The following is a 23,746-nucleotide window of genomic DNA, read 5'->3' on the forward strand; positions in this document are numbered from 1 at the left end:
GAGAGAGAGAAAAAATGAGCAGAAGCAGGGGAAGAGGCAAAGAGAAGGAAAGAAGCAGACTCCCTGCTGAGCATAGAGCCAAACGGGGCTCGATCTCACGACCCTGAGGTCATGACCTGAGCTGAAATCAAGAGTCAGACACTTAATGGACTGAGCCACCCAGATGCCCCCATCCTGGATTATCTTCTCATCTCAACATCCTAACTTGAGATGCACAGACAGCAAAGATTCTTTCCAAATAAGGTAACATTCATAGATTCTGGGGATTAAGTCATGGACAGATATCTTGGGGGGAGCCACCATCCAACCCACTACAGTGACCAAACACAAAAACAACAATCACTCTGCCCTTGTGGAGCTTAGAGTTTATGAGGGGAAATAGACATTAAGCCAAAATATAATTATAAAATGTAATTGTACTTTACATATTGTTATACATAGATAGTTTTAAGTTGTAATTAGGTCTGTGAAGGGAAATTACAGGTGCCTTGAAGGATTTTAGCCAAGGAAATTCTTTAAGGATGGGAGTAGGGTCAGACCTCCAAACAAGTGACAGTTAACCTAGCACCAGTGAATACGTAGGAGCTGGGGCCTGGGCAGAAGCTGTTGGAGACGTGGGGAGATACCATTCCAAGCAGATAGAACATCACTTGCCAAGGCCTTGATATGGGGGTGTGTAGAAGTGAATGAAGGCCACTGTAGCTGGAATATAATGAGCAGGGAGAGAGTGGAGTGAGTTGAGGCTAGGTCAGATCATGGAGGGATTTGAAAGCTTTATCAAGACTTTTGGAAACTGAATTCAATGAGGAATCACTGATGTGTTTTAAGTGAGAATATCTGAATTATATTTTTAAAATGTTACTGCAGCTAATATTTGTGTTTCTGGGAAGCAAGAGTAAAAACAGGGGAAAGGGCGGTTCTAGGCCAGAGATAGATGTGGCTGGGTCCAGGGGGATAGCAGGAGAGGTGATAAAAGTGAAGGGATTTGAGTTATATGTTGGAGGTACATTGACATGGTTGGGGAAAGGGCTGGCTATAGGAAAATGAGGCACAGGGAAGCTGCGGTGGTGGCTTTCAGTCTGTTGGTGGGACAGGCATTAAACAGATGCTCATAAGAGAGGGATTCATAATGTGATTCAGTGATGCAGATGAGAGAACAAGTGATAGCACCTGGAACCAGACTGGGATGCCTGCCTGCCTGCCTTCCTTCCTTCCTTCCTTCCTTCCTTCCTTCCTCCCTTCTTTCCTCTGTCATCCACTCTCCTGTCTTTTTTCCATAACTCCCAGTTAGATTGAAGTCTAAGCATTCCTAATTATACAGACTTACCATCTCTTCATAAGGTGCTCCATATATGCTTTTGATTGATGACTGTTCAATGGTAGAATTACAACCACATCAGCTGAATCACCCTTGAAATTAGAGTAGTGACAGGTGTCACATACATCTCTTTCTCCCTGCTGTTTATAAGGAGCTTAGCATCTACTCTAAGAGATTATAGCCCTTATGGGGGATCCAGACATGTGAAAAATGGCTCCAACACATGGTAGGGATCAGGATTTTAAGTAGGCAAAATATATAAAGGAAGCAGAAAGAGAATGATGAGGGGCGGCTTCATTTAAACTAGGTCCTACACTTTGGGAAGGATTTCAGACGAGATCGGGCATGTTCATGGTGGTATGGCCATAGACTTGGGAAGGATTTCAGTACATGGGAATGGGGAAAAGTAATCCTGGAGGAGGAAATAGCCTGAGTGAAGGAATGGAGGCAAGTATGTAGAAGGCATGGTCAGGAAAAGATCCATCATCTTTGTGGTTTGATCAGGGATATTTAAGAGTATGCCCCTAGAAGAAGATTATAAAATGAATCTAGATGAAACACAGAAAAATGAACTAATTTTATCTTTTAACCACTGAAGGAAATTGCTGATCTGCATGAAATCCCAGAGCCACGTTTGTTGAAAGGCATTCCTTTCCTTCACTCGGTCATCATGTCATTGTTGTCATAATCACCATTACTAAATTTTATGCTTGTGTGGCAATTTCTCACTCATGACTTCATTACATTGATGGCATGGTTTGGGCAGAAGTAACAGAAACTATAAATGATGCTGGCTTAGATGATCAAAAGGATATAGTGGCTCATGTTATTGTTAATGCAATGCTGACTTTAGACAGTGACTCCATGATGTGACAGGATGAGTTCTTTTTGGTCTCTCTGCTTTGACTTCTTTGGATCCAGCTTTATCCCTTCCTAAAGGGAAGACCCCTTCCCTTTAGGAGCCTACACTGCTGTGTCCTGGTCTACATATTTTTTTGTCTCAGTTTTCCAGCAGAAGTCTGATTGGACAGGTTTTCTGCCAACCTCTGAATCAACCATGCTGGTCAGGGGGAATGGAGCCTGCTGACTGGCTTAGCTTAAGTCATGTGCTCCGATCCAGAGCTGAGGGTGAAGACAGCTTCTGAGAAACCACACACTTCTCCAAATTGGAATTGGGTTTTTAGGAAGGGAGAAATGGGGCGGGGGTGGGTGGGATAAGAGCCAAAGAGGGAACGAAAGAGTATCCTTTAGAGAAACATAGGTACTTTTATTGCCATTTTATAGATGAGGAATAGAGGTTCATAGTACTGTTGGTTGCACAAAGATGAAATAGTTCCCTTTCTCTAAGAAGATCATATATGTTGAGACAAAAAAAGGTTACCTGGATATGGGAATTCAGAGATGAAGGGATATTACTATCCCTTCTGAATAGACAGGACAGACAAGTGTCATGGGCTGTGTGACCCTGAACAAGTTATTTAACTTCTCTTTCTTTTACTTTTGGGTGTGTGTGTGTGTGTTGTGTGTGTGTGTGTGTGTGTGGTGTATATGTGAGTGTGTGCATGTGTGTGGGGTGTGTGTGTGTGTGTGTGTGTGTGTGGTGTATGTGTGAGTGTGTGTATATGTATGTGTGCTGAAAAACAGAGATGAGAGGAGCACCTACTTCACACAGTTGCTGAGAGGATTAAATGAGACATTTACAAATACAGGTGACCAAATGACTTTCCCATTCATTATGTGCTTAGTCTTAACAACATCCAGGAAAGTAGCTGAGGGCATCCAGTCTAAGAGATGAAATTCCTGAAGCCTTGTATGGTTATTAGCCAAAAGAAATGCCAAACCAAAGTCTCGTGATTCCAAGCTTTACCTAGCTCTCTTTCCACTACACTGTGCTGCTGCTTAATGAGATCCCCAGCTCTCTGTCTTTCCGCCTTGCAGATAACAGGAACCACACTGAGGGAACTACACATGCGAATTATTATTAGCGTGAAAATAGGTAATTATTATTTTTTTTACATTTGCATCATCACAGATGATCTTTGCGTTAGACATCCTTTAGCAATGAATGACTGCACCAGAGAGCTTGTGGTTCATTCAGACAGTCATTAATTCTAAATAAGAAATTCATTTACTGTCACTCATGTTGCTTAAACAATGCAAAGCAAAGAATGACTACAGAGCCGTTTTAGATTGTAAGGGCTAGGATGGAAGCTGGAAATCACCTAGCCCAACCTTCTGATTTACATAGGAGCAAAATGAGGGCCAGCATGAGGAAGGTCACCCAATTAATTAGTGGCAGAGCTGAGACTAAACCCATTTTCTTTACTTCTATACCAAAGCCTTGCCATTAAAGCACGAATGCTGATCATCTGACTCCTATTTTGTTAGGAATTCCCTGATTATTTAAAACACATTGAGGACAGAGGATGCAGAGACACTTAATGTGCTAAAGGTTCCAAAGTGAAAATATATTAAGAATCTTTTGCAAATTCCGTTGTGCTGTATTAATTTTATCTCTATTATTTCTACAATGTACTTGTGGGGGGAACATGGGTATCTGTCTATACTGAATGGTCTCATTTGAGTCCTGCCAATGTAAAGGTATGAAGGAAAAACATTTTACATTAAAACAGAGCAAATTGCTTATGGTAACCATTGCATAATGAAGGAACACAATGAAGAATTACAGTTCAAATTACTTATCAGGTCTCTTCCATTTTCTAAGTTTTTAAAGTAGAAAATTGCACAGTATAATTACAGTAAGTTAATTTGCATTCATATTACAATTCAGTGAGCAATTACATTCTTTTTATTTTAAAAAAATATTTTATAAAGTGTGATTTGCATCAGTACATTTCCAGGAAAGAGTGGTGACTTTTTCCTTGTGAGGTTTTCATACAAATTCAACCACACAGCCTAGACCTCCCAGTATAGAGTTTTATATAGTCTCTTATCGGCTTTCTGGGACAAGGGAGAAGAGAACCATTTGAAGTATAACTGTGGTTTTAGAGCTTTTTGAGAAGAACTCTTCAAGGAATCATAAACTATTGGGGTTTCGAAGGAGAACTTAAAGGTGTCATTGCTCAAGATTCCATTCCTCCATTTACTTCCACAATCTGAAGCTTGAATTTGTCTATCCCATTTCTCCTAAGCCATCATCCAACCTATACTTGGTTATCTCCTGTGCCAGGAAATTCTTTACCTTCTGGTGACACCCCCAGCATTGCTGGACAGTACTTTCATTTTGTGGGGGGTACTCTGTTTTGGCCTAACCATTCTTGCATTAATGTACTTTAAAGGATACTTTTTTTTTTTTTTAAAGATTTTATTTATTTGACAGAGAGATAGAGAGCACAAGTAGGCAGAGCGGCAGGCAGAGGGAGAGGGAGAAGCAGACTCCCGACTGAGCAGGGAGCCCGATGCGGGGCTCGATCCCAGGACCCTGGGATCATGACTTGACCCGAAGGCAGACACTTAACCGACTGAGCCACCCAGGCGCCCCTAAAGGATACTTTAAAAACACACACACACATTCATTGCTTTGGTAGTGCCTTACATAACATAGAGCACTCTTTTTGTTGAGAGTATAACATTTCATTTAGAACTCGCAACATTAGCACAAATGTCTATGTTGGGCCATAATGGAATGGTTCCCATAAGGACTGTGGGGTCTGATTGGCTGCTCCACTTTCTCTGCACTTGCTCTTCTAAAATTTTTAAAAATAAGCTGAAATAAACATATATTGAAATGCATAGATCTTAAGAGTAGTTTGGCCAGTTTGGGCAAATGTATTTGCCTATATAACCAACATACATTAAAGATATAGTATATTCCATTATTCCAGAAAGGACCTTGTGCCTCTTTCCAGACAATCCCCTTCCACAGAGGCAACCAGTGTTGTAATTTTTCTCATGATAGATATGAATTTGCCTGTTCTTGATCTTCATATAGAAGGAATCATAATAATGTTATTTTTGGTGTCTAGTTTCTTTCATTCAATATTTTTTAAAGATTGATCCATGTTGCTGTACTCGTGAGTAGTTTATTTTGTTTCTTGCATAGTAGTATTCCACTGTATGACTCTTCTACAACTTATTTATCCATCCTCCTGTGGAAAGACATTTGTGTTGTTTACACTTTGACCTATTATAAGTGTGTAACTTTCTAGTATATATGTTTGTTTGTGTGTATGTGTGTGTATTACGTGTGTGTGTGTACTTGTTTTATTTCTCAGGGGTAAATACGTAGGAGTGGAACACCTATAAATGCCCAAAGAGTAGATGTATGCTTAACTTGATAAGAAAGTGCCAGCTAGTTTTCCAGCACGGCGACACCATTGTACACTTCCACTGGAAACATATGAGACTTCCTCACCAAAATTGAATTTTGTCAGGCTTCCAAAATTTTAGCCGTTTTAGTGGGTGTGAAGCGATATCTCATTATAGTTTATTTGCATATCCTTTATGATCAGAGATGTCGCATGCCCTCTCATGTGCCTATTGACGATTCAATATATCTTTTTTTTTTTGGTGAAGTGTCCGTTCGAGTGTTTTGTCCCTTTTGATTAGGTTGCTTATTTTTTATTATTAATTAAAAGGAGTTGTTTATATTTTCTGGATTTATGTCCTTTGTCAGATATGTATTTTGAATATTTTCTCTGGGCTTGTGGTTTACCATTAATTTCCTTAATGCTGTCTTATGATCATCACATGTTTTAAATGTTGATAAAGTCTAATTTATTATATTTTCTTTTATGTTCAATGATTTTTTTGTCTAAGAAATCTGTGCATACCTCTAAATCTTGAGGATCCTCTCTATAGTTCTTTTCTAGAATCTTTACTATTTTAGTGACTGTATATTGTTCTGTATATGGTGGAAGGAAGGGATCGAGGTTATTTTTTTTCCATATGTTTGTCTATTTTTTCCAATACCATACTTTAAAGAATTTTCTTTCCTCAAGAAATTGCATTGGCACCTTTGTAAAAAAAAAAAAAAATCAATTGACCACATATATATGTTGGCCTATTTCTGGATTCTCTATTCTCTTCCATTGATCACTTTATCTATCCTTAGACTAAGCTAAGACTGTACTGTCTTGATTATTGTAGCTTTATAGTAAATCTTGAAACCAGGTAGGATAAGCTCTCTAATTTTGCCCTTCTTTCTCAGGATTGTTTTGGCTATCCTAAGTCCCTTTACATTCTCACATACATTTTAGAATTAGCTTGTCAATTTCTTGAAAAAAATGTGGTGGGATTTTTATTGGGTTTGTACTAAATGTATAATTAAGTTTGGGAACAATTGACATCAATGTTGAGTTTTCCAAACCATGAACATGGTACGTTCTCCATTTATTTGGGTCTTCTTTAACTGTTTTCATCAAAATTTTGTAAGTTTTGGGCAGAAATATTGCATGACTTTTGTTCAATCTACTCCTACTTTGTGACATGCTATTATAAATAGCATTTAAAATTTTCATTTTCCAGTGGTCTGACTGTGTAACTTTGGGTAAGATATTTAACCTGAGTTTATTTTAACCTATAAAATGTGAATTCATGTTTTTCTCAGAACAAGGCTAAGCATAAAAATATACAAATGGTTTTTTGGAGTTCTTTAAGTATTAAGTTCATAATACAATACATGGTATATTAGAATTCTTTTGGTCAAAAGTGGAAAAAAAGCTAATCCAAACCAGCTTAAGTAATAGAGGGAATATTTTGGCTCATATTGAAAAATCTGGGTGGTGGGATGGTAGTCAGCTTCAGGCATGACTAAACTGACATTTTTCAAGAGTTTCCTCATACATCTCTATTTTCTCTCCTCTTAGTCTGTTTTCTTCTCTGTTCATTTTATTCTCTGAAGGATTTTCTTTTTTTTTTTCCTTTCTAAAAATTCTTTATTTAAATTCAATTTAGTTCACATACACTGTATCCCCAGTTACCGGGTTAGAATTCAGTGATTCATCAGTTGCATATAACACCCAGTGCTCATTACATCAAGTGCTCTCCTTAATGCCCATCACCCAATTCTCCCTTTCCCCCCACCACCTTCCCTCCAGCAACCCTCAGTTTGTTTCCTAGAGTTCAGAGTCTCTTACAGTTTGCCTTCCTCTCTATTTTCATTTTATTTTTCCTTCCCTTCCCCAAGTTCATCTGTTTTGTTTCTTAAATTCCACATACGAGTGAAGTCATATGGTATTTATCTTTCTCTGACTGACTTATTTTGCTTAGCATAATATTCTTTAGTTCCATCATGTTGTTGCAAATGGCAAGATATCATTCTTTTTGATGGCTGAGTAATAGTCCATTATATATATATATATATAAAAAATATATATATACGCCACATCTTCTTTTTTTTTTTAAAGATTTTATTTATTTATTTGACAGAGAGAGACAGAGTGAGAGAGGGAACACAAGCAGGGGGAGGGGAGAAGGAGAAGCAGGCTTCCCGCAGAGCAGGGAGCCCGATGCGGGGCTCGATCCCAGGACCCTGGGATCATGACCTGAGCCGAAGGCAGACGCTTAACGACTGAGCCACCCAGGCGCCCCTACACTACATCTTCTTTACCTATTCATCTGTCGATGGACATCTGAGCTCTTTGCATATTTTGGCCCTTACAGACATTGCTGCTATAAACATTGGGGGCATGTGCCCCTTCAAATCACTATGTTTGTATCCTTTGGATAAATACCTAGTAGTGCAATTGCTGGGTTGTAGAGTAGCTCTATTTTTAACTTTTTGAGGAACCTCCATACTGTTTACAGAGTGGCTGCACCAGTTTGCATTCCTACCAACAGTGTAACAGGGTTCCCCTTTCTCCGCATCCTCACCAACACCTGTTTTTTCCCTGAGTTGTTCATTTTAGCCATTCTGACTGGTTTGAGGTGGTATCTCATTGTGGTTTTGATTTATATTTCCCTGATCTCTGAAGGCTTTTCTTATGGAATGGGTTATTTCAGTTACAGGCTTTCCATCTTTCCAGTTTCCGGGCCAATGGTAAGGAGAAAGCATTTTCCCTAGTTGCTCTAGCAAAAGTATAGAGGTCGATTGGACCATCCCTGAATTGTGGCCAACAGCTGTGTTGCACCTGTCTATCCCTGGAGCTGGGGGTCGGGTCAGCTCTACCAAAACTAAATGGAAACCAAACCACTGGGTGGGGGAAATGGTTCCCCAACAAAATCTGAGTGGTGTTTACCAATGAAGGAGGAATGGGTACAGAGAGGCAAAAAAGGAAGTATCTCTCATAACTTGAACATAGTAGCCACAAAATACATAGCACTATATCCTATGGCATTCTGATTCTTCCCTGTTCTCATACTCCTTAGACACGGGAAACTTGGTCTTTCTGATAGCTTCTAGTCTCCTCCTATTTTCAAGTACTAACATCATGTTAAGCTCCATTTTGTGAGTGAAAAAAAAAACTGGGGTTTGTGTTAAAACTTAAGAGCCTTTTGATGATCGTTTTCGCTCTCCGCTTTGTTTCTACTGTGCATTTAGCTAAAAAGAGCAGATTGGTAGCATAAATACAACAATTGCAGTGTTGCTAGTCTCCTCCACCCCCTCCTTGGAAAAATAAAAGGAGGCCTATTTATAGCAACTGTAAACCAGAGTCAAGTTTAGTAATAATACTGCCACACAACCTTACCCTGGGATCAAGAAAGGCCAGCATCATAAAAGAAGGGAACTTCTATTTTGATGAAGCCTTATAGAAATTTCTTTTCTTTTTTAACCTCAGAAGAGAAATAGCAATTGGGCATCTTACTTGAGTCCAGGGCATGTAAGAAACGTATCTGGAATGGGTGGCTAATGTACGGTTTGCAAAATATTTTTTCCTGCTTTTTAAAAAATCTGACCCCTTTCACAGTAAATTCCAAAGTCCTGAATATGGCAAACAAGACCCTTTAAAATTTGTTTATGTCACTTCTCTATATATAATAAACTATATCCACCCCTCCCGCCCCCCCTTAAAGAATTTGCACATTTTCTTTTCTTGGCCTGAATGAAATACCTTTCCCTGCTTCATCTGGTTATTCGGTTATCTTTTGAGATGATACCACTTCCTTCATGAAATCTTCCTAACATCCTACCCTGTGTTAAATGCCCCTATCTGATGTTCCCCTAGCATGCTGTACTTAATTTTACCAAAGCATGTATTGGAATGCAGCATAACGACGTATGGCCTTCATATGTCTATGAGTTGCTTGAGAACAAGTTTTATTTTTGTTTTTGTTTTGTTTTGCTTTTTGTTTTCTTTCTTTGCCAATGCTGAACATTGTGCCTGGTATGGAGTAAACAATCAGCAAACACTTTTTGAGTAAAGGAATAGAATCTGAGTGTTAACATGAACTTGAGTGAAAGGGCCTGTGCGAGGCTTATATTTTAGGTATTAACCTTTGAAATTTTGTGCATTCTATATGCTACTATACTTTGAACACGTGATGTCTCTAGTAAACTTGGTGGAAATGTTCCTACCGAACATTATTCAAAATTTTACTAATTTGAGAGCTTTATGTGTATAGAAATATTAGCATATTCCTGGCATATTCAAGCACTAGAAACTATTTGATAAACAGTGGCTATGTAGTTTGTGTTTGAAACCCCCAGAGCTTATGGCACAAATCTATTTATTTATTGGAAAAAATTATAGGAATAAACTGAGTTTTAAATAATATATAATATACAAAATGAGCTACTTTCCATTCCTTTCATTGGAGGAGTAATTACTGCTAATTGAATTTATGATTTCTGACATTTGATTTTACTTCTACTCATGGGTCAGTACTCATACAGGCTGCCTGTCTGTGTAGCTTGAGAATCAGGTGCATCGGGATGAATTATGTGAAGTTCAATAAAACCCATTTGTGCCCATCCACCTGCCCATGCCCTTGCTTTTTTATTCAGTTGACTCACAGCTCCTAAAAAGCAGGGTCTGTTTCTGATTTATTGTCATTTCCATTGCCTAGCACAGAGCCCGATATATAAAAGGAATGCCATAAATGCTTGTTGATCTAAAATGAACTATTTTGGCGCTACTCTAGAAGGAGAACCAATGTTGACTAGGTGATTTCTTTGGTGCTAGCCATGTCCACTACATTATTTCTCTTAATACCTGCAGCGATCTCATGAAGCAGGTATCTCATGAAGCAGGTAACACCATAGTAGAATGGAGAATGTTGAAGTGCAGAAAGGTGAGTAACTTGTCAAAGATGATTCAGGCCCATCAGATTCCAAAGTTGGCAGTCTATCCAGTACACATTAAAAGGGATATTTCTCTCCCTGGGTTGTCATGAAGATTAAATGAGTTAATGTATGGAAAGCACCCAGAACAGTGCCTGGAACATAATAAGCAATGCATACATCTTTGCTGTTCTTCTTATTACTTTGCTGTTTCTCAGAGTAGATGGTAAAGGATTGTTTATTGATTTTTTTCTTTATGCCACACTTAGTAGAAAAGACATTGTTATTAAAAGAGAAGAAGAGGAAACAATACCCTTATAGGTGTGTTCTTTCTTGATATGTTTAGCATAGTAACTTAAAATAGTGCTTTAAGACTTGGTTTGGTTTAACCCAGAAGACTATTAGTGTCTTCACCAAGTCCTTGGTGAGCAGCTTGTGTGCACTTACCATCTATATATCACATTTTCTTTCAGCCTGGACTTGGGAACAGCTGCAGCTTGTTGCCCCTGTTAGATGTCATGGGAATTTGCCCAGTTTCTGTGGTTGACCTTGTTCAACATTGAATAGAGAGAGAGTTTTACACGAACCTCTTCCATTTCTATTACTTGGCCGACTCAGTGTCCTGCATTCCCTTCAAAGTCCGTAATCCTAACCCCACTGGAAAACAGAAGGAGGTGGAGGACAGAGGGAGGCAGTAAATGTTACATGCAGGGTCTTAAAATGCAAGTAAGTGGTTTTGATGTCCCGTGGGTGTCCTCAAAGCACTGAGGAACTTCAGTGGTTTTTGGTAGAGCCAGTGAAAAGTTAGACCTGTGTTCCATTACTTAAGGTCTGACATTTGTCCCAGATATCTGTAGTGCCTGTTTTATATACTCCCTTCCTCTATTTCAACCAGGTCTTCTCTGACTTGTCCATGTCTCCTGTTTTCTCTCTCTGCAGTTCAGACCCCTGGGGTCTGTCTTTATAGATGAGGATACTGAAGTGTTTTATTAATCTTAATAGAGTTGCCTGGTGAGCCTGAACTTCCTACTAAATGAATCGTAAGCGTTTGGTGGCAACTCTTCCCAACTTTGGAAAAGTTGGAGAGACTTGAGCCTTTCCCTGGTCCTCGCCTTTAGATGTGCTGGTCACATCCAGAAGTGGATAGAAACCGTAGTACCAAGGGTGGCACCTCCCTCCCACCTTGCTGGGAGTTTCCTCTGATCAACTGTTCTGGCAAGATTGCATCCTGCCAATGACCTCACCAATTTTTTTGTCTCTATGTAAATTGCTACCTTTTCAGGAGGAGCATGACAGCCTCCCTTTGCTCGGGCTTCCATTTGTACAGAAGCTGTTATTACGGAATAAGTTTAATGGGTCGTGAATTTTGTGCAGAAAGGGAGGGTCTCTCGATGACTTTGTATGTACCAGCTATGGACGTATTGGCTCCACAAGGAGTGCATTAGGCTAAATATTTTTAGCCCATTGACTCTGGGGGTAATAACCCTAAATGCTTCATTAAATTTTCATGGGTGACAGAAGCTATGAGAAAAAAAAACAACAACACCCAAATCTGCTACATTAGTTTTATTATTACACAGCGGGAGGACAGGAGTGTGGCCCCGAAAAAGAATAAAACTCAACTTTTTGAGGAACTCTTGCCTGCCTCTTCCTTCCCTTTTCCGGCCCTGCTCCCATGCGCAGCACTTGATCTGACTTTTTCTCTCCCACACCTGGCATTCTGACGTCTGGAAACAGGTTATACCACAACAGACATTTACTGGAGTTGAACCCAATCTCAGGGTAGAAGAATTTCAGACCAACACGGTATTTTCTGCGACTTGGCAGCTCTTTGTAAACTGGGGCCAGAAGGAGGGAGCAACTGACTGTGTCCTAGCGGGGGCCTTCCCCCGTGCAGGTCGCAAGTTCGAATCGAATCCGCAGATTGTCTTCTCCCGAGCATTCTAAGAACGCGAGTGGGGAGAGCGGACGGGCCCGCATACCCTCTGGGGCTTGAGTCCCTTCCTAGGACTGACGGCAACGAGACCGATGCAAGCCTTCTCCCTTCCCCTTGCCCAGTTTTTCCTGGGGAGCCTCAGTGGAGACGCGGGGCTGCGGAACCAGGGTTGGCCGCTGAGAGCTAGCGTCCCCTCCCGCGAAGGGGCGAGGGGGCCACCGGCCGTCGCCGCACCCGCCTCTGGCTTTCCTCTGCTGGCACTCTGTACTTGGGAGTGCGTTAAGTTTGGAGGCTCGGATAAAAGAGTAGACCCTAGGGGAAAATGAGGGAGGTCGGGAGGGCGCTGCTGCTGGTGGTGATGGTGGCGAAAAACACTGGCTACTTTGGGAAAGCCGAGGCTGGGAGCTTTGGCCCCGTCTCTCCCTCACCCGCTCCCCGCGACGCGGCTGGGGCGGGGACCCCACGCCCTCGGCTCCGTTCGCCTCGGTCCGCGCCGAGATGCGGAGTGAGCGCAGGGGCTCCAGAGGCGCGACCGCGAACCGCGGCGCCCCCGCTCGCTCGTTCGCTCCCTCTGCCTCCTCCCCGTCGCCGCTGCGACTCGGCTTAGCTCTCGGAGCGCGCTCAGGCGGCGCGGAGAGCGCCCGGGCGGGGGCGGGAGCGGGAGCGGGAGCCGGAGCGGCGAAGCCGGCGCGAGGGGAGTGCCGCGGGCGGGCGGCCGGGAGGCGGCGGCCGGGGAGCCGGCAGGTGAGCTACGCCGCTGGGCGCCGGGCGGGCGCGGGGGCGGACGGGACGGGGGCCGCGGGAGGAGGCGGGGCTGCGCGCGGGGCGGTCTCCTCCCCCAGCGTTGACGCGGGCCCGTGGCTCCCGGAGAGGATGGACCCAGCGCGGCGCTCGCCGGGGCTTCCCCGGGCTGGAGAGCGCGCCTGAGTGCCGCCGCCCGCCGGGCATGGGGAGCCGCTTCCTGCGCGGCTGCGGCAGCGGAGGAGGATGCTCTCGGCGAGCGGAGGTGAGGCGCTGCGGCCGCAAGCGCAGCCCCCGAGTTCAGCGCGGGCGGGTGCCGAGGGCGGGAGGGACCGGGCGCCGGATGGCTCCGCTGGGGCCCCGGGCGCGGAGGAGGGCTCCTGGGGCGCCCGTCGTGGGAGTTTGGCTGGGTGTTGCGGGGATGGCGACTGCAGTTTTCCGCCCGCTCCCTCCTCTTGCTGGGGGTAAGGGGGCGACCTCTCTTCCTTCCTCCTGGCTCTCCCTCACCACCCCCAGTCTCCTTACTTCTGACCACGCGCGTCCTCTCTCCAGACGTCCTCACTCCAAACACTCGTCTCTCTCCGAGAACCCCTGCTCCTTCCCCCCTGCCGCGATTCCGGCTCTATCCACCGCTGAGCCCTCCCTTCCACTCCACAACCTCCCGGTTGCTCCCGAGCCCATCTCTCTGCCTCACTAGCCGCGTCCCCCGGCCGGACCCTCCTCCCTACTCATCGGTGGAGCTACGGCTCTGCCCCGAACTGTCGAACAAGCGGGTCTCTTCCACTCACCCCTGCCTTTTCGCAGACACCCTCAGAGCTGGACCCCGCATCTCCCCGGACCCCAGCCTTTCCCGAGTCCTCCGACGACTCAGTTCTCTGCCTCTCCCCGCTCTGTCCCATTCCCCAAGCTCCCCGCCGCCCCGCTAGCTCTCCTTCCTGGCTCGCCCCTCTTGGTTTCTGCTCCACACTCGAGGCTGTGCCTGGGAAGCAGAGCTCAGGGTTTTTGTTTTGTTTTTGTTTCTGTTTTTCCTACTGGGGAAACTTTAAAATGCCTGTGGTTCGGCTCATAGAGAAGCCCTAACCGGAGGCAGAGAGAACCTGGACGCAGGGAGTCAGAGATAGGGGCAGATTGTGTCGCGAGTCGGAAAGGGGCCGTGGGATGAGTGTACAAAGTAAATTCAAAACGGAGGGGGTTGCTGCAGCCGGGACTCTCCTTCCCCGGCTGGTTCCGTCCCGCGGAGTATTATTGTGACCCCTGGTGGGAGGGCGCGTCTTTTCTCTGCACTTTTTTAAAGCGCCTTTTTTTTTTTTCCCTTGGTGGTGAGGGTGACCGGACGGGGGTGGGGGAAGAGCGAGTCGGCACGAGGGAAAGCTGCTTGGAGAGGCTGATGCCACTTGGCTCCTGCGTTGCTTGCTCCCGGACCCGCCAGATTGTGTATGTTTCACTCTAAACTACCCGCCACCCCCAACTGCATCACACAAGTTCTCATTGTTGGGGGTCTGCCTGGGCACTTCCGCCTGGGCTGGGAGAGTCTGAAGGAATGGGATGGGGGTGGGGAGGCCGGGGGCGCTCGGCTAACGAGCGCTGGCTCTAGCCCGAGGCGCGGCGGCGGCGGGCGGAGCGGAGAGCGCCCCGGCGTGGGCATCCGTGCGCTCGCGCGCGTGTCGGCGAGCATGGTTGCGTGCCCGCGTGGGTCGGTGCCTGCGGGTGCGTTTGGAGGCCGGCGCAAGCCCGGGCTTAGATCCGTTAGAAAGAGCCGCGAGCGGAAAGCTTGCGGAAGCGGGTGCGCCTTTTGCTGCCCCGGAGCTGGGCGGTCGGGCGAGCGGGCGGGCTAGTCCTCCGAGATGGATGCTACTACGCCGCTCCAGCGAGTTACCGCTGCTATCGCGTCTGCAGCTCTCCTGCTCCCCTCCTGCGGGCCGGTTCCACGCACTTTCACAATGTTGATGGTTTTAAAGGCCTTGTGGGGGTTCCGCTGACACTTCATAACACTTAACATGTTTTCAAGTAATCACATAAATTAAAGGTGGCTTACGTTCAGAACCCCCTAATTATCCGGTTCACGTTTGTACATTTATGTGCCAATTATAGGTCTTCAGGAAATCCATAAAATTATAAACCATCTCCACCCCCTGAATTAGCACGCATTGTTTTTATTATCTCAACGATGAGTGTTTCTGGATGGAACCCTGAATTGCACAGGCAAGAAGATAGATGTGCGGGAGGGTGGGGGGAGAAGGGGAGGAGAGCTGGGCTGGAGTAGGAACACTTCCCAACAACCCCTTTCCCCCATCTCTCTCACTTCCTGTCCTGACAGGGCTTGGTGACAATTCTGGAATCTGAAAGGGATCAAAGATTTTCTTGATTTCCTATTGAGAAGGGCAACCTAATCAAAGCTGTATAAAAGTCAACTTCTAAGCAATCAGAAATTGTCTGCTGATGTCCTTGATTGAAACCCCAGCATTCAAATGGAGTATTGAAGAACTCGCAGACATAGCTTTTGAAGTGCTATTGTTCTCCATACACAGAGGCCCTCATAAAGGTTTAGTTAGTTCAAAATGCAGTGATTTGAAAGACTGACATTGTAACTATTTGGCGACGCTGAGGGGATCGGCAGGGATGAGAGCAGAGGCCGAGGTGGGAAGTGCAAACGTGTTGCTAACTGTCTTCTTGGGAGCAGTGCGGCTATCAAGTGGGAATTCAGTTCTAAGCATCAAGTTGGCAATTAAATCTCTTCCTAAAGCAGATTTAGAGGATGATTTTTACTAGTTTTTTTTTTTCTTGGTGGTTTGCTTAAGGTTTGAATAGGCATATCTGAAACATTTAATCATGTTCATTGTATTCAACAATAAAATCTGAATAAAAATTACTTATTGTTGATGAAGCTCATCTCACAAGCTGTTTCGCAGTATGTTTCATTTGCAAGACACACCATTGTGGGAGGCTGCGGGGAAGAGATGTGATCACTTATTGTTCTTGTTCTCTTCCCCAGACCAGAGAGGAATCTACTTCTTCACTCCCCTCTGCCCTCCAAAGTCATTTCCTTTAAAGAGGTGGGAGTTTGGCTTGGTACCTGATAGGACCCTTCCTAAAAATTGCATTTGGTGGATTTCGGATGCCTGGAGCCACCCTGCAGGCAGATGAAGAATCTAATTGAAGCAGCATTTCATTTTGATAATTCACTCAAGTCAAACATTTTGGTTTTTGCAGGAATTTAATCCCTCTCTCAAACTAATAAAGCTAACAAAGCAAGAAAATCACAGTTTATGCCTTTTAGATGGCACTTTAAAAAATTGCATACATCGAAGGCTGTTGTCAGGAACTTTCAATATTATTTAGGGCTCACTGTGACAAAGAGTGTGCACTGGGTGAGTTAAGTAATTGAGGATAAATCACCTGATCTCTCAGAACCTCTGTTTCATTATTTGCAAAACAAGGATGGTATTATCTACATTGTATGTCCTTTGAGCAATTTGATAGGGAAAACGGTATCATTGGGCGCTTTGACATATAATTGGATTTCAAGGGAATGGTACTTTTGGTCATAGCGGGGAGTCCTGCTAAAGAGAGAGGGTATTTGGAATTGGAAGGCCAGGATCAAATCCAGGTACTTTCTGACTTTGTGATGTTCAGTAAATCACCTCTTTTATTAATAAAAGAGGAATAGTTTACCTTTTTGGAGCACTTACTAAGAGTCAGGAACCATTTTAAGCACTTTGCATGTGTTAGTTTATTTAATCTTTAAATAACCATAGGAGGTGGATAGTTGTATTCTCTTTCCCATTTGATTGATAAGGAAACTGGGGCCCACAGAGAGTTGGTAACTGGTCCAAGGTCACAAAGCCAATAAGGTATAGAACTGGGTTTATTTATTTATTTATTTATTTACTTATTTTTTAAAGAGAGTGCGCATGAGCAGGGAGGGGCAGAGGGAGAGGGAGAAGGAGAGAATCTTAAGCAGGCTCCACTCTCAGCATGGAGCCCCAGGTGGGGCTCAGTCTCACAATCCTGAGATCCTGACCTGAGCCGAAATCAAGAGTTGACGCTTAACCAACTGAGCCACCCAGGCACCCCTAGAACTAGGATTTAAATCCAAGCTTTCTGGTTCCAAGGTCTCTGTCCTAACCACTGCTGCCTCTGTGTGGAGGGGTGATCCCAGCTATCTCTCACGGTGGTTGTAAAGCTTAACAGGGAATAATGGAATAGACTTCCTGCAGGAGCAAGTTGTAGATTTTTCCCAAAGTCAGATGCTAAAACACAAAATGAGTGTTGTTCTGTTATCAACAGGGCATTGGGCTGATGGTAGACATTTTGAACACTTGGGACTTTACGATAGGTATTGGTCAGTATGTTCACATCTGTGCTGTTAAAGTATTAAGTAGGTATACAGAAATTGCATTACTGCTGTTGTCTGTTACCAACTGTGATAAGCAGAGACTCTTAAAATTAAAAGGTGGCATAACAGGTCGTTAGAAGTCTGGACTTGGGTGCTAGACTGCCTGAGTTCAGACCCCAGTTCCTCCAGCCATGTCAGCTGCGTGGACTTGACCGACCTAACTTCTCTATGCTTTAATGTCCTTTATAGTAAAACAACAGTACCCACCACCTAAGATTGTGGTGACGATTATAGGAATTAACACCAAGTGCTTAGAACAGTATGTAATGTTACTTAGCTATGAATGGTATCCTTCAAATGAAAGCCACATTCTTCCCTTTGATAATGAAAAGGTCTCTGTCATTGATATCCTGAGGCCCAAGTATCTTAACAGTATCTGTTTTTGTTTTTATTTTTTTCCTAACCGGGAGATAGGGAGAAAGAGATATAGTTCAGGATTTCAGAGAAAGGTTTTGGTGTGTTTGTTTGTTTTTTTAGCTTATTGGAAATATTTCCTTGAACATTTACCTTCTTTGTGAAGGAAATGGGGAAGTACACATAATGCTAAAATCTCCATGGAATTGCCCTTTTCAGTAACTGTTTTGAGGAAAATAAAGTGACTATTTAATTGATTGGATTCTAGTAGTAGAACAGTCAACTCTCCCCATTTACAGATTGGAAAACAAATCAGGTTGGAGGAAACATACAACTTTACAGCTGAGAGACACCATTGGAACCCAGGATTCTTGGGCTCCTTGTCCACTGCTCTTTCCTCTGGACCAGATTGTCTCCTATACCAGGATAGAGAAGTAGCCTGAAGTACAAATAAACCTTGAGGCCAGGAGAGGTATTGCCAGACTATGAGCAGGAGCCAGGCAGATGTTCTGTACTGAAAAAAGTGTCCAATAGGAAAAGAAAACCCCTCTTCTGGAAAGTACACTTATGTCCATGAAAACTAGCACTGAACTCAGTCATAGCAGGATATGAACCCATGTTAAACACACACACACACACACACACACACAATATGTCAGTTAATGACTTGAACACTTGCCTTAGGTTGGAGAGCAAATGATTGGGTTTCTTTTTCTGTGAGATGCTCTTTGTATTTTTCTTCCACTTAGTTCTCAGATATGGGAAGGTTTTGGTTCAGGAATCATAAAACTCCTCTGGCTTCTGTTTCATGAAATATGCAGTATATTCTATTGGAGAGAAATTGCCAGCTTGCTTTTATTATTATTATTTTTATTTGAACCCGACATATAACCAATCTACAATGCCAGTGGGGGATTCTCATAAAGAGAAAGGAAAACAGAAATAAAATTCTGCTGAATAGAACAACTCATAGCCAAAATGATACAAGTTTTGTGATGGTCAAGATGGGTTGTTTAGCTTAGGGGATAAAAATGAGAGCAGGGCAGTCCCAGGCAGGTGTGACACTTCAGGGTGAACCCCAGTCCATGTTGACCACCTGCAGTGAGTCTTGCAAAATTTTCAACCTGGTATATTGGCTCTGAGATTCAATTTCTTCTGACTCTCTCTGTTGGTCAGTCTGTTTCTTGACTGGACACTTGTGATCTGTTGGTCCATCAGTTAGTCTTCCTTTCCCCCTCTTTTGTCTCTTCTTGTTTTTGTCTCAGAGTTTGTCTCTCTTCCAGTCTTTGGATCGGTTTGTATTTACTCTTGTTAGTGTCACATTTGCTAGTAAAGACTGAAGAGTTATGAATATGTCTTGAGCTCTTCTGGGAAATTGAGGAAGCTAACTCCGGTCATGCATGTAGACATCGCTTCTATGCCCGTTTAACACATAATTGCCTGAGCACCTACTTTGTGTCTGGCTGTGGCTCTGGCTCTGTGCCCTGCATTGTGAATGGTACCATGATGCAAGGGTGCAGTCTCTGCCATCTAGGCACTCTACCTCATGCATAAATTACTGCCACAGGGTGAGATACGGTACAGAAAATATCTGTCCAGCCCTAGAAGCTTCCAGGAGAGTAATTTATTACATCTGAAGAAAGGAAAGGGAGGGGAAGGCTTCAAAGAAGAGATTGCATTTCAGCTGGAAGCTGAAGGTTGAGCCAGAATTTCTCAGAGCTTGAAGGCATCCAGACTGGGAGAACTGTGTGGGCAAAGATAGGTGGGCATGAAGGTTCATCATTGGTTTGGAGACAGGCATAGTTGGGTGTGGCTGTTATGTACAATATGTGACTGAAATGGATTATTTTGTAGAGCATTTTCCAGATTGTGTCCTAAGGAACACCCGGGTTCCCCAAGATGGTTATGAGTATTTCAAAAGAACATTCAGACTGAGAAAAGTTCTATGCCCCCCAAATTTGGAAAGCATTGAATTACGTAACTTACTAAGACATGGAATTTACTGACATGTTAAAGCTTCAGAGGTTTCCTACAGGTAAAAAAAAAAAAAAAAGAAAAAGAAAACTCATTGAAATCATTAAGATCTTTTAAACTTACTTGCCATAAGCCCCCTGATTTCAAGGATCCCTTTTTAGTGTCTTATGAGATAGAGTGGGGAACATGTTTGTAGGTAATCATTTAGGATTTTTATGAAGTGGAGTTAATTTTATCATAAAAGTAATATGTGTGACTTGAAATGTAGTATGGTAAATGTAAGACATACAGAAAAGTATAAAAATACAGTAAAAGTAGTACAATAAAAAAAGTATGAAAAAAGCTAAGTACACTCAGCTTAAGAAATAAAGCCATGTAAATACAGTTGAAGCCTCCTTTTCCCTGATCATATTTCCCTTCCCTCCTGCCAGAGGTAACTACCACTGTCCTAAATTTGGTGTTTATCATTCCATATAATTCTTTTGAATATTCTTTTTGGAAGAAACAGAATGCCATTGAATTCTCATTCAGTTTCTAGCTAGTCACTACAGAGATAATAAAGAAATAGTTGTTCCACCTGGGAATTTTCCTGGAATAAAGGACATTTATAAGCTCTTCAGAAGAAGGAAATGTAGCTTCTCCTTTTAACAGTGTCTAGAATGTAGTAGGTGCTTAATAAATTTCTGCTGAATTGAATTGAATTAAATGTGTGCACTCTCATGTGGTACTTTAGGTTCATGTGGTTACAAAGATTGAGGTAAAGTAATTGTTTTTCATTGACAATATTGAAATTCTTTGTGATCAGAGATCTTGAAAACATTTTTTGTTGCTTTTTTGTTTTGTTTTTTTTATAATCTGGATCTTAAGTGAATAGCTAACAAATATTGACTACAAGTCCTTTTCATGTTTTCTTGACATCGTTTGGAATCATTAACGATAACTACTTACCCAAATCTGCCCTATTACAATAGGTGATTCAGTAAAGCAGCTATCCTCCTCCATTACAGGAAAAATAACTCCAAGTGCTTTCAGTCAAAAAAGGGTGTTTGTAAATGACAATATAATTAATTACTCAGTTCCCAGACACTAAATACTTTGCAGGTTTATCCTTAGGGCCCCAAGAAATAACTTACTATTAAGTAACAGGGTGTGACATTAGGCATAGTCATGCCAACACAAGCATCTCTCTTGATATATGTGAGGGACATCTTGAAAAAGCTCCATCTGAAACATATGTCATTTGGGAGACATTTTCCTTTTATGTTATACTAGCCTGTATTCATGAATTACTGCTGTTTACATGTCAACATGTAGTGAACATTGGAATATTGCTGAGGGATGCGTGGTAGAAAGAATGAAAGGACAAACAGTGGAAGAAAGGACAAACAAAGTGGAAGACCTGTAGTCTCAGTGGGGGAGACATTTTTTTGTACTAAATCATGGTTATATGGGAGATAGTAGATTAGTTTTTCCCATGGGGCTGGATGTTGATCACGGCTGATAATCCACCCCCACGATTTTCTTTCCTTGATTTCGCCAGTACTGATTTCTCCAAGGAGTTTTAGGAGTAGTAATAAAATTCCAGGAGATAGCAGAATGAGAATCAGCTTTGGGTTTGAATGACCATCAACAATGCAGACAGTGCACAGAGGGTCAGGACGAGATGCCATAGACTGCCATCCCCTCATGATTGCCTACAGATGCCCGTGCACTAGGATGATGGCACATGGCGGTGCTTGTCTTGAATTGGAGGACACATTCTAAGCAGTATTATATGCATGCTCACAAAAGTTCTAAATATAAAACACAACCATTCAGACATGAAAATTAAACCAGAAGTGCCAGTAATCCAATTGTGGATGAAGTCAAAGATGGGCCAACCATATGCTGAATCTGAGCTATGGTGTGTATTGTTAGAACATAGTGAATGCAAAAAGGTTACTGTAATATATTCCTTTGGGAAGCTGAATAGATTTATAGGCCACATACATGTTGGAATCTTGCCAACCTTCTGCTATCTAACTTAGTAATTTTAATGTAGTTGAATTTATCAATCTTTTCTTTTATGGTTAGTACGTTTTATGTCTTGTTTAAAAAAGTCTTTTTTTTTTACCCTGATGTCCTAAAGATATTCTCCTTTATTATCTTCTAAAAGTTTTATTATTTTGCCTTTCACATTTAAGTTCTATAATCCATGTGGAGAGTGTGTGTGTGTGTGTGGGTGTCTGTGTGTATGGTGTGAGGTAGCAGTTTATTTTATTCCTAATTTTCTTCCATATATAAAAGAGTCATGCAAGCACTTAGGGTCAGTTTCAAGGTACATATTTTGTCCACTCTTTGTCCAGACCACATTTCTTTATTATTATAGCTTTATAATAAGCCTTGGTATTTGGCAGGACAAATCCCCACAATGTCCTTCTCCAGAAATGTCGTGGCGCTTTTTTTTGGCTTTTTGTCTTCCATATTCATTCTATACTTTTAAAGTTACACAAAAATACTCTTGAGATTTGAGTGGAGTTACATTGAATTTATAGACTAATTCGGGGAGATGATATCATTATGACACTAAGTCCTCCCAGCCATAAACATGCTACCTCTCTCCATTTTTGTGTTCTTAATGTCTTTCAATACAGATTGTAATTTTCTTCATAAAGGTATGTACTCTTATTAGATTTATTTCTGGGTGCTTTATATTTTAGTAGTTGCTGTTGTAAATACTATCTCTCAAGATTGTATTTTCTAATTATGTATTAGTTTTCATCATATCCCACCTGTATTTCTTGCTCTGGATGGTGGAGCATTAGGAGGGGAGGAGAAAAAGTGGTGCTCACAGACTGCTTACAAAGTACTAGGTGCCTTGGGCGCCTGGGAAGCTCAGTTGGTTAAGCATCTGACTCTTGATTTCAACTCAGGTCATGATCTGAGGGTTGTGAGATCAAGTCCCTCATCGGGCTTGGTGCTGGGCATGGAGCCTGCTTAAGATTCTCTCTCCCTCTCTCCTTCCCCTCCCCCTCCCAACCTTTCTCTTTCTCTAAAAAAAAAAAAGTTATTAGATGTCTTATATGCTCTCATTTGATGCCCAGAACAGCCTCCACCCTCCTTCACAGATGGACAGAACAGGGGATGTCCTTTGTCCCATTGGCCCATTGGGAACGCAGAAGTGAGGAATGGGGCTCCGAGGACTTGATCAAACCCCATAACAGTCACCTTGTTCAAGTGGCAGGGGTCTTTGAAAGATGTCTCTGGTTTTCCCCTGGAGTGTGCAGGGATAGCAAAGACCTTCACTGGTTAGACACTCTGTCTAGCATGAGTAAATGATCCGGGGGCTGGGGGCCAGAGTCTGGCTCCTGATACACTGGTCTGGCATTTCAGGCCAGCCATAGTCATCTGGTTGCCTGAGGGCCAAATTTTGGCCAGTAGCTATGGTGTGGTTCAACTTTCCAGGCACATCTCAGGCCAGTGAATGTTGTTGCTACCTCCAGCAGCCACAGGTGTAGGGAAAGGAAAAGATACGTCAAGACATCAAGCTGAGCTGGAATAGAGATCCAGGACTCCTTGCACCCGTATCGATATTCTTCCCACCTCACCACCTTGACTTACCATCCTCAAGTATATTATGTTGATCATGTAGTGAAATACTGAAGCATTTTTTATTTGAGGAATCACCATTATGCATAGACATTGTAACATACCTGCAGAAATGGGGACAGCAGGACAGATGTCTACCTATGGCCCATGGGATGATGATTACTTCCTGATTGCTATCCTTCTCTCTCCCCGCCTCTCTCTGTTGCTGTTTGTCTGTGTTTCTCTTTCTCTGGAATTCCTTATGTTATTAAATCTTTC

At 42.8% G+C, this 23,746-nt stretch overlaps 1 protein-coding gene across 9 annotated transcripts in view; it reads left to right on the top strand.

Moving 5' to 3' along the window:
• The window catches only part of DAB1 (DAB adaptor protein 1), a 1,108,242-nt gene that overhangs the window by 701,085 nt on the left and 383,411 nt on the right, over nucleotides 1-23,746 (top strand). For 2 of the 9 annotated variants that reach the window (XM_078073088.1, XM_078073087.1), the window contains exon 1: nucleotides 13,282-13,441. The exons of the other annotated variants lie outside the window; for them this stretch is intronic. The gene's annotated coding sequence lies outside the window, so the exon portion shown is untranslated. Of the gene's footprint in view, nucleotides 1-13,281; nucleotides 13,442-23,746 lie in introns of those variants that run through there. 9 annotated transcript variants of the gene reach the window in all.

Source organism: Halichoerus grypus, chromosome 5 (genome assembly GCF_964656455.1).
Source record: "Halichoerus grypus chromosome 5, mHalGry1.hap1.1, whole genome shotgun sequence".
NCBI lineage: Eukaryota > Metazoa > Chordata > Mammalia > Carnivora > Phocidae > Halichoerus > Halichoerus grypus.